Below are 16,146 nucleotides of genomic sequence, written 5' to 3' on the forward strand. Positions count from 1 at the left end.
GCCCCTGCACGTCAGTTATTTAGAAATCTCGTTACAATGCCGGTCGGGCTGGCTTCTGGGGACGCGGTAAGGTTGCCCGTGAGACGCTGAATTAAAATAACTTCCCCCAAACACGGCATTGACTCTGGGAAAGAGTTTTTAGCCATTCCTTGCCGCTTGACTCCGTCATCCCACCGTTTGCTTTGGCAGCGACCTGCACGAACAGCAGTGGTATTATCCTGAATGCTATGCTGCCACCAAATGTAGGAAACAAGCCGTTATGGCGGGATGTAGCCGTGTGGGCCGGGTTAGGAGCAGCTCCCCCGCTCCTCAGGGACACGTCTGGATGGCCTCAGCTGGGGAGAGGGGCTGCGTGGCCGCTGCTCCCCAGCAACTCGGACCAGGTTCGTGTGGGTTTGCGAAGCAGTAGTGAGCGGAGAGGTGAGGCAGAGGACAAAGCAGACGTTTGGAACTGGAGAGGGCTGTCGTTAGCTAATTGCGATCCTTTGCTTTCTCTTAAAAATAGACTCCAAGTACAATGTGATGATTCCACCAAACGGGTTGGCAGAAAGCCTTCCTGCAGGTCAGAAAGCCCCTTTATTCCTCAGCAGAGGAAAACAATTGGTCTCAGCCAAACCAGCCTTTTTGTTAATATTTAATTCTTAACACCTCCACCTCATCAACATCCCCTTTCAAGTCTCCTCTGAAATCATATCATTCCTCTCTTGTGTATACTTCACTCTGCTGTTATTTATTATTTAACACTTTGTGATGCAATTTGTGCTGAAGGTACAGCACGAAAGTGAATCATACTGTTGTATCTGTAGACTTTTAAAGGCCAGTCTTGTCAGGTACATAAGATTATACAAGCTCCCCTGTTTGCTGAAAAGCTGCTTAAATATTTTGCATGATTAGTGCCATGCACGTGCAGAAATAATAGCATCAAAAATGATTTATTCTGTAGGCCATTAATCCTGACTGGCTATGGTATGCATTCCTTGTTTGGTAAGTTCCTGGGGATTTCCTTGGGTGTTGTGCAACAGCAACAAAGTATTCAGGCTAGAATCTAACATGTGGTGGACACAGTTCCACCAGATCAGGATCTGACTCTAAATGCGTGTCCTAGGAAATGGAGGTCAGAACTAGGGAAGAAAAAAAAAAGTGTTTCCTGTGACAGCATAAGACCTATTGAACTCAGAACCCATGAATCCTATTACCCTAATAAATCATAAATTACTCTAATTATGCACGATGTTCCTGTTAGTAATATTAGTGAAGTTATTTTCACTACGTTATCTCTTAGAATTGTAAGGGTGAACTCGACTTATTCTTGACTATATTGTGAGGCCCCCCCCTTTTTTTTTTGCCTGCTGCAGTGTGTTATAATGCTTTCCTAGTGTGCAGATGTCAAATTATCTATGTGATCAAAATATATAACCATTGAGCGTAACAACGGAAATAACAGAACTAAAACTGAGAGGAACAGGCTTTTCGTACAGTACTGGGGCATGTATTGGGTCACTGCATGATTTTCTAAAGTTTTTTTTTTTTTCAATTAAAACTGTAAATAAACTTTGATTTCAGTTGTCTTTATGAAGCTGAGAAACACAAAAGATTTCACAATATAGCATCAGGACTGTCTGTTTTCTAGACATCCCTCTTGTCACTGCATTGAAGTAAGTAATAATTGCTTATTTTTTCTATAGCTTAATTCCACAACTAATGTATTTTGCCTCTGGAACAATTGAGAACATGAAGTTTCAACCCACAGAGCATGTCTTTACTCAAGCACATATCCACTTAGCTAAGTGAAGTACTTAACTGTAGGCACAGACCTTCTACAAAGCACATTAGTCCTCTTATACTTCTCTATTTTCAATGAGACTTTCACACATGAATCAATGGCAATATTGCTTGTTCCATTTTAATCTAGAAAACAGGTTTTTGGGGGGACGCATATAGCATTGTATAGCCATTTCTTAGTGGAAATTAAACAAACACATTACACCTTCATACTTTGCACAGATATGTGTGTATTATGTATGTTACGTTTTGTATGAAATATTAGAAGTGATTTTCGCAAGCTTTTATGTAAATAAGTGATTCTGAAAAAGTAAAATTAAGAAAGAGAACACATGTTAACCTGAACACTGAGGTGGAGATTAATCTGAAGAATACTGAACAATTAAAACACAGAGCAATTGCAATGATCATGCTTAAAATTCACTATTTCATTTTGTAAATAATAATACTAATCTTCATGCAACCTCTGAGTATTTCCTAGGGAAAGACTGCCTGCTGGAGAGAATGGTCCTCTGCCAAGCACTGCGCCACTGGAGTCTTCTAGTCAATCATTAATTCCAGAGAAATGTCATGAAGTTCAGTCATTATTAACAGGCTCTCCATAACTAAGAATATCTGTCAGAAAAGGCAGCTAGGCAGGCCTGATCTCAGACAGTATTGATATGAAGAGTACTTTGTGATAAGCAGTTCCATGTGGAAACTAGAATTAAGCAGTGTCTTAACCTGTCTGCTTCCTATGTATTCATTTTGTACTCCAATGGAATATTTGGATGTATAGACATGAAATGTACTATGGCTGGAAAACAAAACAGATGATAATTACATGAGGCCAAGTGGCAGCATACTTACAATTACTAGTTTTTAACAGTATACTTAAATGTTAGAATATGTCTGTTGTCGAGTAACATGAGACATACAAATTAGCCAACACGAGTTGAAGAAGCAACAAAACGTATTTAACAAGGAGGCTGCTTGAATTCATAGCAACTTAGAACATCTTACAAACATTACACATCATACTGAGTACTTCTTTAGTTACTGTCATCAAAATACAGCTTGCGCATAGCAAAGGGATCACCAGCAAGAGAATTTACTAAGCCACGAGGTGCCTCATGAATGAAAAATCACGATTTGTTTTCATGACTCATTGAGGAGTAAAAACAGTTTATCGCAATTCTACAATGTAGTGATTACCTTTATCACCAAATATTTTTCTCGACCATCTTATTGTAAAACCAAAACCAAAGTAATTGTATGTGTTGAGGTGGGGAAGGGGACATTAACAGTATTTATGTTTGGAAGGAATTTAATGAAATTCTGACAGCTCTTGTAGCTTCAGTTTAACTCATAGGAAGTAGTTTAAACCAGAAAACAAACAAAGAAAAAAGATAAATAAAGAAGGCAAATGGAATACTTTTAAATGTAGAAGAGACAACGCGTATACTGTAAGGGTCTTCAGTATACACCAGGGAAAAGTGCCAAAATGCCACTGGGGGCTGAAAAATGCATTGTGCCCTCAGCTTTGCCTGTTGCACAGCTATCCCTCTAATTTTGACCAGGGAAAGCTGCCAATCATTTTCTCTCTTTGGCAAGATTGATGTTGTTTTTGAATTGTAACAGTATTGCGAGTACTAGTGAACTAAGTGTGTTTCTACTTGATTTAAATTAGATTGCCACAGAATTTACATCTGGAAGGACTGACTGTCTAAGAATTACTGCAGCTGGCAAAGAAAGCTCTGCAGATCATTCCAGACTCTAAACAGCAAAATCTTTATATCTTGTTTCCAAAAAAAGAAAAAAGGGCTACGGAGGATCAAAACCGTGGACCTGCTTTTGTAGCCTTCCAACTGAAAACCAAGCTACCTTTGTTCCCTTGAGTTCAACTTTTCAAGGCAGAAAGAAAGCCTTTCTAAACAGAACTAAAATAGCAATAAAAATTTTCAAGGTTAAAGGCAGTATAATAGGCTGTATACTGTGCCTTAGTATATAGAAGCTGTGCTTAGGCAAAAAAAGAGGACAGAGCAGAGAAAAAATTTTAATCCTCTACTGTCAGGCTCTGGCATACATTAGAACAGCTAAGAGGCTACATAGCAGTGTCTAGAAGGTAGACTAAAATGTTCTTTCCCCAGGCCTGGAACTTCTACGGCTGGAAGCCAGTATATGAAGTCCAATTAGTGAATCAGTGATAGTCTGTCCATTCTAGCACTACTGACTCTCAGGGGCTAAAAGTGAGCTGTGAAGCTCAGAGGTGAGTAACTTTCTCTTCACAGAAATGTAAAGTTTCTGTATTACATAATTTATAAGGAATTTAGTCACCTTGTATTTTATGTGTCTTCCAAAGTGTATTAGGGCAGGAAATGAAAATCAGAAGTTCTTACTGAACAATAGACCTTTTCAGTGTGTTTTCCTAATAATAGGCCTTAGTTATAAAGACAACTATCCATGGATAGCTGTAACAACATGCCCACCCAAGAAATGAAGTATTCTGGATCGTATATGTAGTAATAACAGATAGATGTAGGAATTCTCCTATTTGTGAAGAAGGAAAAGAAAATTTCTCTGACAGGTTCATTTTTAAAGGATGTTAACTGCTATGACACCCAAGATTTTCAAATAAATGATAAGACAGATAAAATAAAGGATACAATAAAGGAACGGCAGCCGGAGTTCTGTGATTCTTTTTTTGATTACATGACACCGCAGGTCTTATGTGACTATCAGACTCACTCACACTATTACCAAGCAAGTGCCTGGCTGAGAGTGTCAGACTAGTTGCCAAAGACTACAGTCCAACCCAGTACCTACGAAATTAACACCCATCTTTCTATTGACTTAAAATGAAAACTGCACTGGGTGATTTTGTTCAGATTCTGAATAATCACAGCTTGCATTAAAATCACCGGATTTCTGATTGGTCAGTACTTCTGAAAATCTGGTCACATATTTGAAAGCCCAGTAATGAATGCAGTGACTAAATTTAGGCACATGTATGGGAAAACTGTTGACATGCACCAACACACATACAAGTTCCAGGCCATCTTTTAGGCAGATGGTAAAAACTGTCTGTTCTCGACTCCACATGACAGCCAATGTAAAGAGAAGTACTGAAGCTCAGTCCAAGGGGAATTGTTTCTCTTTCCTCCAGGCAGATAGCCAGTGAGACAGCATAATCTATCAACCAGATATAGTGACATGAAGATCATGAAGGTAGGAAACTAAATGCAGTTTCATGTGCTTACTTTCTAGAGACAATTCTGCTAGTGTTTGTGGGATTCATAACTGGTATTTCTTAGCACTCAGATAGTGCAATTATAATTACCTCAAGTATCTGTCTAGAATATCTGTCTTGGCATTGTGTTTTACATATCTTGAAGGAAAAGACACCAATCCAGTCTCTTTGCAATTTGCATCATGTCAATAGTTCACTGAAAAGTAACTACTTAAAGTAAATAATGTGCTCTGTAAAAACAAAACAAAACAAAATTAATAAACTTTTTTCACACAGCTGATGGACATCAGCATAAATTAAAGGATTTTAACTGTAATGTGAAAACATTAGGGAATCTTGAAGCGGTATAAGCCGATGATGAGAGCAGATATCAGTGGTCAGGGGAAGGTCAGATCAAATAAGGGAAAGGTTCTTCACCTTACATGGTCTGGCACTGGAACAAGCTCCCAGGGCAGTGGTCACAACCCCAACACTGCTCTTAGATGCATGGTTTGAATTTTGGGTGGTCCTTTGTGGATCTCATCCAAATCAGGATATTCCTTGGTTCTACACAGCTGATAGAAAATAGCAGATTATGTCAAACCTGATAAATATAATCTAATTTTAATAACACATTTAGGATATCTGCTCCCCAGCACATGAATATGAGATGAAAATAAAGTGGAACACTTTAATATAAAATGCTGGCAGATCAGAGTACTGTTTTCGGAATGGTTTGTTTCATCTGCATATTTGTATAGGCAAGTGACATGGGAGTAAAATGTAAAGAAGCTGCAATAATTATACATCTGTATAATATGGAAATGGTGTATATTTAGGGCCAGTTGTAACTGAATATTTAGTAAAAGGACAGCTTTCAATTTTCTTGGGGGTGTGTGGGAATTAGTCTGTCATTCACTCCCACACATCTGACAGAAAGCTGGCCTCTTTAAAGTAATGTAATTTATATACACCTTGAAATATTAAATATGATTTTATAGTTTCACGAATTCTCCCTGTGAATACAGTGATTGTTCTTTAAAAGAAATATTAAATTTAAAAAGGAAATCACATGTAATTTCTGTGCAAAGTAGAACAATTGAAGTGAGCCTTGAGAATATGATGAAGAAACAGATTATTTCAATGCCTGAATAACCAGATCACTTTTCACTGCAAGTATTTTAATACACAAAATGACCACAAGTGAAAAAGAGCAGAGATCTTACAATACCAAATTATCTCACTTGTTTCTGTCATGATGTTTAGCTTAAGTTAAAAAAAACATTTGTATAGCAAGACCAGAAATAGATTCTCCATGCAAAGACTGAATCTGTATCTAGTTTTCAGTCTTTTCATCTTATTGCAAAAGATATTTGGGGTATTACGTCTGGTGGTTGTCATTAATTACTTATTGATAGCTGTACACAGAGGACAAAATCTCATTAGTGTTAAAAGGAATATTACCATAATGAGAAGATTTCACTGTGAGGATCAAGATTTGATCCTCAAATTTATTCTCATTGAGGTGTTTTTAATAGGATATAAAATTCCTTTGGTTGCAATGGGATCACTTTATAAAGTTGGTATAAGGTTCACATTATTCATAGTGAAAGAAAAAAAATAACATTAAAGGATCTAAAAAAAAAAAAAAAAAAGCCACCAAAAAATGTTAGACAAAAATAACAAAGATAAGGGCCAGATTATCATGCATATTATGTAGAAGGAATATGGAAATATTTAAGGAGTATTTCACATACAGTGCACCCTTAAGCACCAGCTTAGATAGCTATATACTGCTCAAAATGCATTCAGATAGAGCTCTGGTTTCTATGTCCATCAGCACACTGAAGCCCAGGGGAGGCATGGTCTGCCAGCAGAGTGATAAGGACAGCTCTGCAGCACATAGGCTGAAAGTAACTGTTTGCACTGCTAGGGAAGCCAATGAAAATCAGCAATCTTTGTCTCTACCTTCCTGCCTACATCTATCCTAAGCAACGTTTGTGCACCTTGCCAGTGTAAGAATGAAGGCTGCTTTTGTCTGACTTCACGACCTTTCATTACAGTTACACTCCACAGGGACAAGAGAAGACTCGTCTCTGTGCCATACATATATAATTTTTTCTTGGCAGCTGGCATAAAGCCATGGAGTTAATTCCCTATGATACTGGAACAATTACAAATCTCAACTCCTTCAGAGTAAAATGTAAATTTCATTATTTTCACCTTATTTCACAGCAGTAATAATGAGATTAACAAATCCTTTGTCAGATACAAACAGAAACCTAGAGGAAGGTGATGCCATCCTTAGAGACCTAGACAGGCTTGAGCAGTGGGCCCAGGTGAATCTCATGAGGTTCAACAAAACCAAGTGCAAGGTGTCGCACCTGGGTCGAGGCAACTCCCATTGCCAATACAAGCTGGGGGATGAAAGTTCAGAGCGCAGCACTGCTGAAAAAGACTGATGGATGGGAAGCTGGGCCTGAGCCAGCAGTGTGCCCTCACAGCCCCGAAAGCCAACTGTATCCTGGGATGCATCAAACTAATAGGAATGGGAGGGTGGTTGGACTAGATGATCTTGCAGGTCGTTTCCAACCTTGTGATTCTGTGAAACAAAACAAAAGGAGCACGGCCCGCAGGTTGAGGGAGGGGATCCTGCCCTTCTGCTTTGTGCAGGTGAGGGCTCACCGGAGCAATGCATCCAGATTTGGAGTCCTCAGTACAGGAGAGACATGGAGCTGTTGGAACACATCCAGAAGAGGGCAATAAAATTGATTCAGGGATGGAACACCTCTCCTACAGAGACGGGCTGAGAGATCTGGAGCTGTTCAACCTAATAGCAGCATTCAGGTATGTAAAGGGAGGGGGAGGCTGTGTGAAAGAAGGAGACAGACTCTTTAGCAGAGACTGTTATAACAGGACAAGAGGAAATGGTTTTAAACTGAAAAAAGGAGAGATTTAGATTAGATATAAGGAAGAAGCTTTTTACGATAAGAGTGGAGAGGCACTGGCACAGGTTGACCAGAGATGTGGTTGGTGCCCCATCTTTAGAGACATTCAAGGTCAGAATAGACCATGCTCTGAGCCAGCTGATCTAGCTGTAGATTTCCCTGTACTACTGCAGAGAATTTGGACTAGATGATGCTTAAGAGGGCCCTCCGACATAAACAATCCTATGATTCTGTGATCCTTTAATTGTGATTACTCTTAGAGCTTGTAAAGGTGTTCTGGTACCACAGTGATGATCCAGCTGGTGCTTCTCCCTCTTCCTCCACACATCAAGGTGCTCACCAAATGTTTATGATTTTGTCCATTGAGTCTTGTTGGTTTTTATGAATTTAGTTGCAGAATGTGCAAAATCATATGCTCTCTTTCTTCACTGTTGATGTAGTCTAGACTGTGAGAGGCGTACGATTTTTGCAGAAATAACATCCCTATGTCGCTTTACTCTCTTGATTCTTCAGTTTACCAAATAACTTTTCAAAAGCCCTAGCTGGTTCATAAATAAACGTGAGTTCTCCTTTTATATGCCCATCTTGTCTACTCAATCATCTTAGCCAAGTTTTGACCAGAATGGCTTTAGGCTTTATTATGTTTATTCAAGTGAGATTTATTGTTCAGTAGCTCAATGAGAAAGTCTTCCTACCTTGCACTTTTTCTTCTTACATGGGATCTATGCAAATGTGGCAGTTTAGAGTTTTTTTGGTTTTTTGTTTTGTTTTGTTTTGTTTTAATCTAGAAGATGAAATAAATACTGTAAGAATGCAGCAATATTACAAATGTCTATCTCCAAGGAAGGAAAAGTGAAAAAAATAGGAATGGCATCATTTCACAAAATGTTTTGCAGGATATTTACCCAACTCTTTTTAAAAGAGAAATCACAATTACTTAAGTTCTCAAAATCTTACTAGCTGCACTGCCTAAGAATACCATTGCATCTTGCACTACTTTCTGTCCTTGCTGGCAGGGTCACTGCAAGTCAAAGACAAAGTGGCTATGCACAAGATGATCTCTGATCTGTAGACAAAGGTACTCTCAAGAGTTAAGTGAAGGAATTACTGTTGCAGGCAGAGCAGATGTCAGTATCCATGGTTTATGAATCTGTTAGACAGTATACTAGGACTTGACTAAAACATTTTCCATTGCAAAATTAATTATGAGTGGATTTCATCTGCTGAAATACTTCTCCTGTGTACATACCTGGATGCCTCCAAAACAATTACACTTTAAAAGCTACATAAAATAGTAAATACTGGGAGAAAGGAATTCTAATGGACTTAAATTAAGCCAGGACTCCTTTCAACCAGGGCGCATTTGGCTCTTTATTTGCTTGAGTTGGAGAAATGTGATTAACCAAAGTTTATCCAGAAGTAAATCAGTGCTAAAGCATGAAAATCAGAGCTTTGAGACTACTAGTGTAGCCTCGTGCTAGTTTTTTTCATCTAAAGAGCCCAATTAAGCCAACTTGGCAGAAGCTTGAAAAGCATGGATTTTCTAGTGGTTTTTAGTATAAAAATAAAAATAAAAAAATATTAAAAAATCACTCTTTTTATTATATAAAGAGAAAGCATTCCTGTGTGCCTGGTGAAGAGTAGAAAGGCAAGACCAAAGCACACCAGAACTACACAGATTTCTTCTGGCTTTGGAAGCTGAAACTGGAAATTTTACTACTAGTCTGTTAATGATATCATTATTTCTGGCTGACAGCAAGGTAACAGATGCTTTTTCAGGTCAGCACATCCAAGCCTGATCCTAAGCAGACATCTCATTCTTATTTCTGATATAGATGCCCTTTAAGTACTATAGCACATCAAGTGCATGAACAGACCATGTACAGTGGTCAATGACTTGAATTACTCTGTGGGGATCTCTCCTGTCTTTTATTTATGTAGGTAACTCCAAATGACTGCTTGTACACAGTGTATGCCACAGTCTCAGTTGTTAGGAAAGTTCTAAGCTTCCACTTATTTTATTATTATACTTATTATACTCTTCCTATCATGCTGAGCTCTTCCAATGTTTAGAAATATTTTAGAACTAGAAAAAAAAAAGAAAGAAAGAAAAAAAAAAGCACAGTCAATTAATTCTTTCATTTGAATAATTAAACATTTTAAATAATCCTGCCATACTTTTTGTTCAGCTATGGATATATTATTAGTAGTAGCCTGTACTGTGTGCTGCAAGAGAATGTAAAGCACATAATTCCTAGAACCTGGGGAGGACAACATTTCCTGACACTGTGAATCTACCTACCCAGTGACATCTTGTTCTAATTCAAATGCATTTCACAGTGTAGTAATTATACCATATGAATGTTGTGCTCTTCCATGAAAAATTCAGCACAGTTAATTATTTAAAAAAATGTGATAGTTGTTGAATCCATCCCATTGTGTTCAACAAAACTTTAATCATGCTTCACTATTTCCAGGATGCTCCCATTTTATCATTCATTCCCATAGTTTACTCTGTGAAGAAGCCCCATAGGTTTAAGACCATAGGTTTGTAGACAGACTTTTGTCAAATGGGTGTCATCAAAGCTCAGATGCAGTCTGTAACATCTCTGCTTGTTGAGTGTGTTCGTATAGACAAATGGTCTTCAGTCTTCTACTGATTGGCATTAAGTAATTTTTTCCTGAACAGCATCCAACGATTCCACCATGCCTCATAAGCAAACATTACTAGGCTTCATGAAAGTTCTTTGTTTGTTTGTTTGTTTCCAGGAGACTGTGTCCAAGGGCTCACAGAAACTAATTTTTTCAAGTAAGTATGAAAGGTATAAAAGGTATAAAAAGTATAAAAGAGCAGAAAAGCCACTTTTCGATCAGGAATAAAGTATGCCATTTTGTACTTAGTCACAGGACTATGTTGTATTTGTAGAAGATATTTGAAAAGTGCTGGAGGGTAAAATATTTAAAAGTCACAGTGGGAATACGCAGAGTGTTGCCAGTTGTTATGAATAAATACAGCTGGAAGAAATTTGAAAAAAATCATCACAAACACAGTGAAGGAGGAGCGTGTGTGAAGTGAAGGGTTAGTGCAAAACAGGTGCATTTTGTTTGCATGGATGAAGGCACAATCTTGTCTTAATCGGTTATTAATTAGGCAAATAGAAGTTTTGTGGGGCATGTCTTACCTCACAGACCTGCCTCTGTGTGCCTCTACCTACGTTGAGACTTGATATTTATCTCTTTTTACCTATGGTCTGAAAAATAATAGTAAATATATAGATCTTTAGATGAGGAACCTGAGAGGAATGCAAAATGTAATTTATTGCTGAGATAACACTACTGAAAAATGGATACTTCTGCTTATCTAATACAATAGGAACAAAAGGACTTGAAATTCTGAGGAGCAGAAGTGCTAGACACATCTGAAATATAAAACAATCAAGTACTATTTAATTTTGAAGTCATATTTCCTACAAATTAAGCTGACAGGTTTGTAATAGGAAGTGTTACCTTCTCCTATACATAATACTTCTCTGTTCAGTTCCACCTTTAATTATGGAAAAACATTTTATTTGATAAAAAAACTATGGCAAAATAGATGCCTGCTTCTTAGTCATTCTGTTTCATGAAATTCAGTGACTGCTATACAAGTGACATCACAGATGGTAATGTCAATTTTAAGATCTATCTCACATGTAAAATCTGGTACACAACATGAGCGAACAGGAACACACAGTTGTAAGAGTTCTGTGAAGATTTCAGAGAACAGAAGTAATTCTCCAAGGCAGTAAAAATTCTCTCAAATGCTGATGCAATTATTAGTAAGCCTATCTGTTGAGGGGACAGTAGTGAAGGCTACTCAACAAGAAGGTTTATTTGCCTGTTTAATCTATAACTTAGTTTCCACTTGCACAAAAGAGGACAGCTAAACCTCACTCTGCAATCTGTAGAAGCTACAACTTCTCAAAGTGGCATGACTGTGGATCCTTTTTCTCAGATTTTTTATGATCACTATGACAATTTTTTCTCAGAGCATTCTGAGGTTGTTTCTTTATGTTCAGTTTGGTGATGCACCTGTGTTTCTCAAAAATATATTTAAGTTAAGCAGTTGATGTTCAAAGAAGAAAAAAAAAACCCTTTTTAAGAAAGAGGATGAATTCTGTTTTCCTGCTTTAAAACTAGCTTTTTGTTTGAGTAAGAATACAAACAGATTCTCCTTGTATATTTTGAGTTAACTAGTGTAACAGTAAAACAAGAACATCCTTGTTGTGTGGTTAATTGAAGAAACATCTAAATTCTCTGACTGTTTAATAAATGTTAATACTTGAAAGATTGCTGCTGCTGCTTTTTCTTTTTCTTTTTTTTTTTCAGAAATAGCAACTGTGGTTAATGATCATCTAGATTATTTTTTTTCTAATAAAATGTCATCAGCAAAGGAGAAAGGAATCTGAAAATCATGCACAAACTAAATAGTGCTTCTTTTGTCAGATTGCTGCTTTTGCTTATTCATTAGTGGAAAACATGTTTGCCTAAAAGTAAAGGAAATCCAACAAATCCAAGTTTTAGATCTAAATGTGAATTAAAAGCACTAATATTTCATTTTTATTCTCAGACCAAGTTAAACGATAAATACCTGAAGTTTGTAGTATTCTGGAGATAAAAATACACTCTGAATAGTATTTTTGTATGTATTTATATGCTTAATTTCCCCCTAAATTGACTGGACACATCTCAGCAATCATCAGAAATTATACACTACACAGAATTTAACACATGTAGAGAACGTTTAAATCAGGAAGTTCTTAGGTAGTTCATTATGAGCTGGCAGTCAATCTCAACTTTTCTGCATAGTTTTGGAGGAGGGTACTTCCCTTAAAGCCTTGATTTTGTTACTTAGCTGTAGTCCTGCAGACTTCCTGTGTTTCTTTTCTTCTGTGTCTAGCAGTTTCAGTGCAAACTCACAACTTAAACTTCCATGACCCTTCAAGAGCAGAAATGTAATGTGTCAAAATTATCCCAGTTCTCTGTGTCAAAAATCTGTTTTCTGTCAGCACAGGTCTCAATTACTCAGCAAGATCTGCAAGTAGTATGTACATGAAAATGCAATCGAGATAGGGAAATACAAAATCAGAGGCACCCGGAATAAAGTAGAACTTCTGAACATTTGGCAGCACATAAAATGAGTAAAACATCTACTAGAATCTTACAAAAAACCAACTCTTACCTAGACAAAACCCTGTAGAAATGGGAAATCAGTGTGCAAAACAAATTGAGTTAAACAATGTGTTTAACTTATTACATCAACTTTTATATTTCTCATAGTTACAGTGACTCAAGGAATATATTACAGGTTTCTTGAACAAATTGAGCCTGCCTACACTAAATGAGTCAGATAAAAATCAATTACATTGTGAATTCTTAATTCAATGCCATCATTGTTCCTTTCCTAGTGAGAAAATATCAGTCCAACATTTTTGTTTTGTGCAAAACATTTTCCTTTTTTTTTTTATTATTTTGTGGACCCTTTGAAAATGAAAAACCGTTTGGTATCAAAGTGAAATATTAATAAGACTCTTTTTAATACCGAGTCAGCACTTAGTTACTCTTTTTTTTTTTTTTTTTTTTCCAAACAGAGGATCAAAAGGGCAGACAATAAGTTTTATCATATTTTATCAGATTTTGCAACGTTTTAGGTTTTGCTTAGTATATGTATTTATATTGCCATATCACACTGGAGTCTTCTATTCTTAGCAATGGAATAGGATGAAAACAGAATGGGCTAGTGTAAGCTACTACTCTTAAGTTTTCAAAACTAAACAGTTGTTACCTGTTGAGGCAGAAAAATAGGAGGGTGTCAGATGCCAGGCCTTCCAAAAGATAACATCTACTAAGAGTGCTCTCCTGTTACAGTATTTATGGGAACTGGAAGAAAAGAGAAACAGAAAATAGACTTGATACATTGTATGCCTTATTTATTCAGCCTGTCTATGTCCATACTGTCTCCAAACAAACACAATGATGCGATACCTTTTATATCACAGGTTTTATTAATTCCCCTATTTTTTCTAACTTATCACTTGAGGACTGATATAAATCATAGTATCAAGCAGTGAAAACAGATGCTGAAAATTTGCTGTGTGTTGTTTACACCTCCAACCTACATTGGATTCCCTGCATTCCAGATGGCACATAGTCATTCTATTCTATTCTATGTATAAGATTAAAATGGTCTACTTTCAAATCTGCATATCTGTTTGTGCTTTGTAATTTAAATTCCGATGTCTGGATCAACTCCGTTTTGCCTTTTTCACCTTTCGGATTCTTCCCTTTTTCCAATTTATCTTGTTACCACTTGCTAAGAATAGATAAAGGATTTCTTCTTTCAACCACTGTATTCACCATGTTGCTTTTCATGCTAATTAGTCATTAGAGATAGTAAATAAAAAAACTAATTACTGATTTAATAGGTACTATATTTTGGCCTCTCGAGGTGCATATAATCATACTTTGAATTGCAACAGGAAATAAAGGGCACTTTCTGCAGCTGGTGGGTTTTCTTTCAGAACTTCTAAGTTAAGAAGTGTTTGGATTGGTAGTGCGATCTAAGATGTACTGTGGTAAGTATTAGATCTGGACCCTCAGACCTGCCCTGTTCTAATCATGATCATTACTAAGCTAAACCTTACACAAACTTTTCACTGCCCCATTTCTCTTTTTTTCTTATTTTCAACATATTGTCTGCTTTTCCAGAATGGTACATTCTCTGCTGTATGCTCACACTAAGTTTTTAAAATTATTAAGACTATACTAAACTATACTAAAATCTATACTATATAAGACCAGATATGTATTCTGAAAATTATTTATTCAGTGCCATTATAGCAATGATGCTTCATTTAACAAATCCAGACCTATGACAAAATTCAGCTGCTTTATCCAGGCTTCATCTGGAATAAGACCACAAAAATATTTAATTAACGTAGATCTGTAGTCACCACTTAGTCATAGTAAAATGAGTGTAGCAGTTGGTCCATGATCCTAGCTTTAAAACTGTTCACTCCAAATTTGGCCATGTAAAGGGAGCAGAAGAGAGCAGAAATGCCCTTCCTGCACAAACACTCTTCATCTTCAGTTCTCACATTTATATGCAAATGTTCCTTTATTTCTGCAGATTAAAACATTTCTGCATTTAGACTGCAAAATCAGAGGAAAATGTGTTTAAATTACAAAATGGACATTTCTCATGGCACCTTTATCACAGTAGACAATACTCATGCAGATGCAATGTCAGAGGATTCCATTTGAAGAGGTGGAAGTACAGGCACTCTACATGCACACCACACTCATCACCTAGAAAGAGCTGAGCATCCCGAGGCTCATCTATGACCCACCATGCAAAGAGGTCAAACACAGCACTGACAACAGAATTGTAGAAGAGAACTCCCTACACATGCCTAGGAAAAAAAAAAAAAAGTGGGAAATTACAGAGATTTGTGTAAAATCTAGAATCTTTTAGAGTCCATATGGCTGTAACCATCCACATCTTTGCCAGGGCTGATTCACTTGCTTTCAGACATGCATACCTTGATTTAAGCAAAACGATTGCCTTTCACAACACATCCATGTTAAGAAAAAGGAAATCAAGTGTTCCAGTCAAAATCATGGCCTTGTGCTGCAAAACTGCAGTAAGCTGTCTTGACAAGATAGTAATGCTCTCATTACTCTTCTACGTATGATCTTGATGGCATTTTAACTGCAAAATCCATCCCGCGTTTAGTTGAAGTTGTCCAGCTTGAAAGATTACATTCTGCTATACGACTGCTCAACCCTATTTAGCAGGCAAGAAAAAAACTGAAAAGAAACAAAAAAAGGTCAAAAATCTCTTTGGATCACTCACCTAATTGCTTCTCTCAGCAGGAGCTGCTCCAGCATTAGACCATAATCACCTATTCCTATGGCAGAGTTGGGATGTTTATACAGTCTGCACCTGAGACTGACAAATGCATTTCAACATATTTGCTTAATGTACCAAATGTTGCCCCAGGAGAGGGGAATTGACAAGCTTCCTAATAGAAAGACCTCCTTTAGCGCTTTGTATCTAGTCACCATCAAGTAGTTTACAAACTGGAATCAAACTGGCACCAAAATAGTTTTCACTCAGGAAAATACCCCATGGAATAGTAACCCTATCATAGGACATACAGGCAGTGA

At 37.1% G+C, this 16,146-nt stretch overlaps 2 long non-coding RNA genes across 3 annotated transcripts in view; one reads left to right on the plus strand and one right to left on the minus strand.

Moving 5' to 3' along the window:
- Positions 1-16,146, plus strand: part of LOC128078862 (uncharacterized) — a 129,731-nt gene that overhangs the window by 76,800 nt on the left and 36,785 nt on the right. The window lies entirely within an intron of this gene.
- The window catches only part of LOC128078871 (uncharacterized), a 59,572-nt gene continuing 53,418 nt past the window's right edge, over positions 9,993-16,146 (minus strand). The window contains exons 1-3 of one of the 2 annotated variants that reach the window (XR_008205892.1): positions 15,519-16,077; positions 13,763-13,857; positions 9,993-13,012 (exon numbers count right to left, since the gene is read on the minus strand). This is a non-coding gene — a long non-coding RNA (uncharacterized LOC128078871). Of the gene's footprint in view, positions 13,013-13,762; positions 13,858-15,518; positions 16,078-16,146 lie in introns of those variants that run through there. The other variant, XR_008205893.1, reaches the window with a different exon arrangement.

The sequence above is a fragment of the Tympanuchus pallidicinctus genome, unplaced genomic scaffold (assembly GCF_026119805.1).
Source record: "Tympanuchus pallidicinctus isolate F22 unplaced genomic scaffold, pur_lepc_1.0 scaffold18, whole genome shotgun sequence".
Classification (NCBI taxonomy): domain Eukaryota; kingdom Metazoa; phylum Chordata; class Aves; order Galliformes; family Phasianidae; genus Tympanuchus; species Tympanuchus pallidicinctus.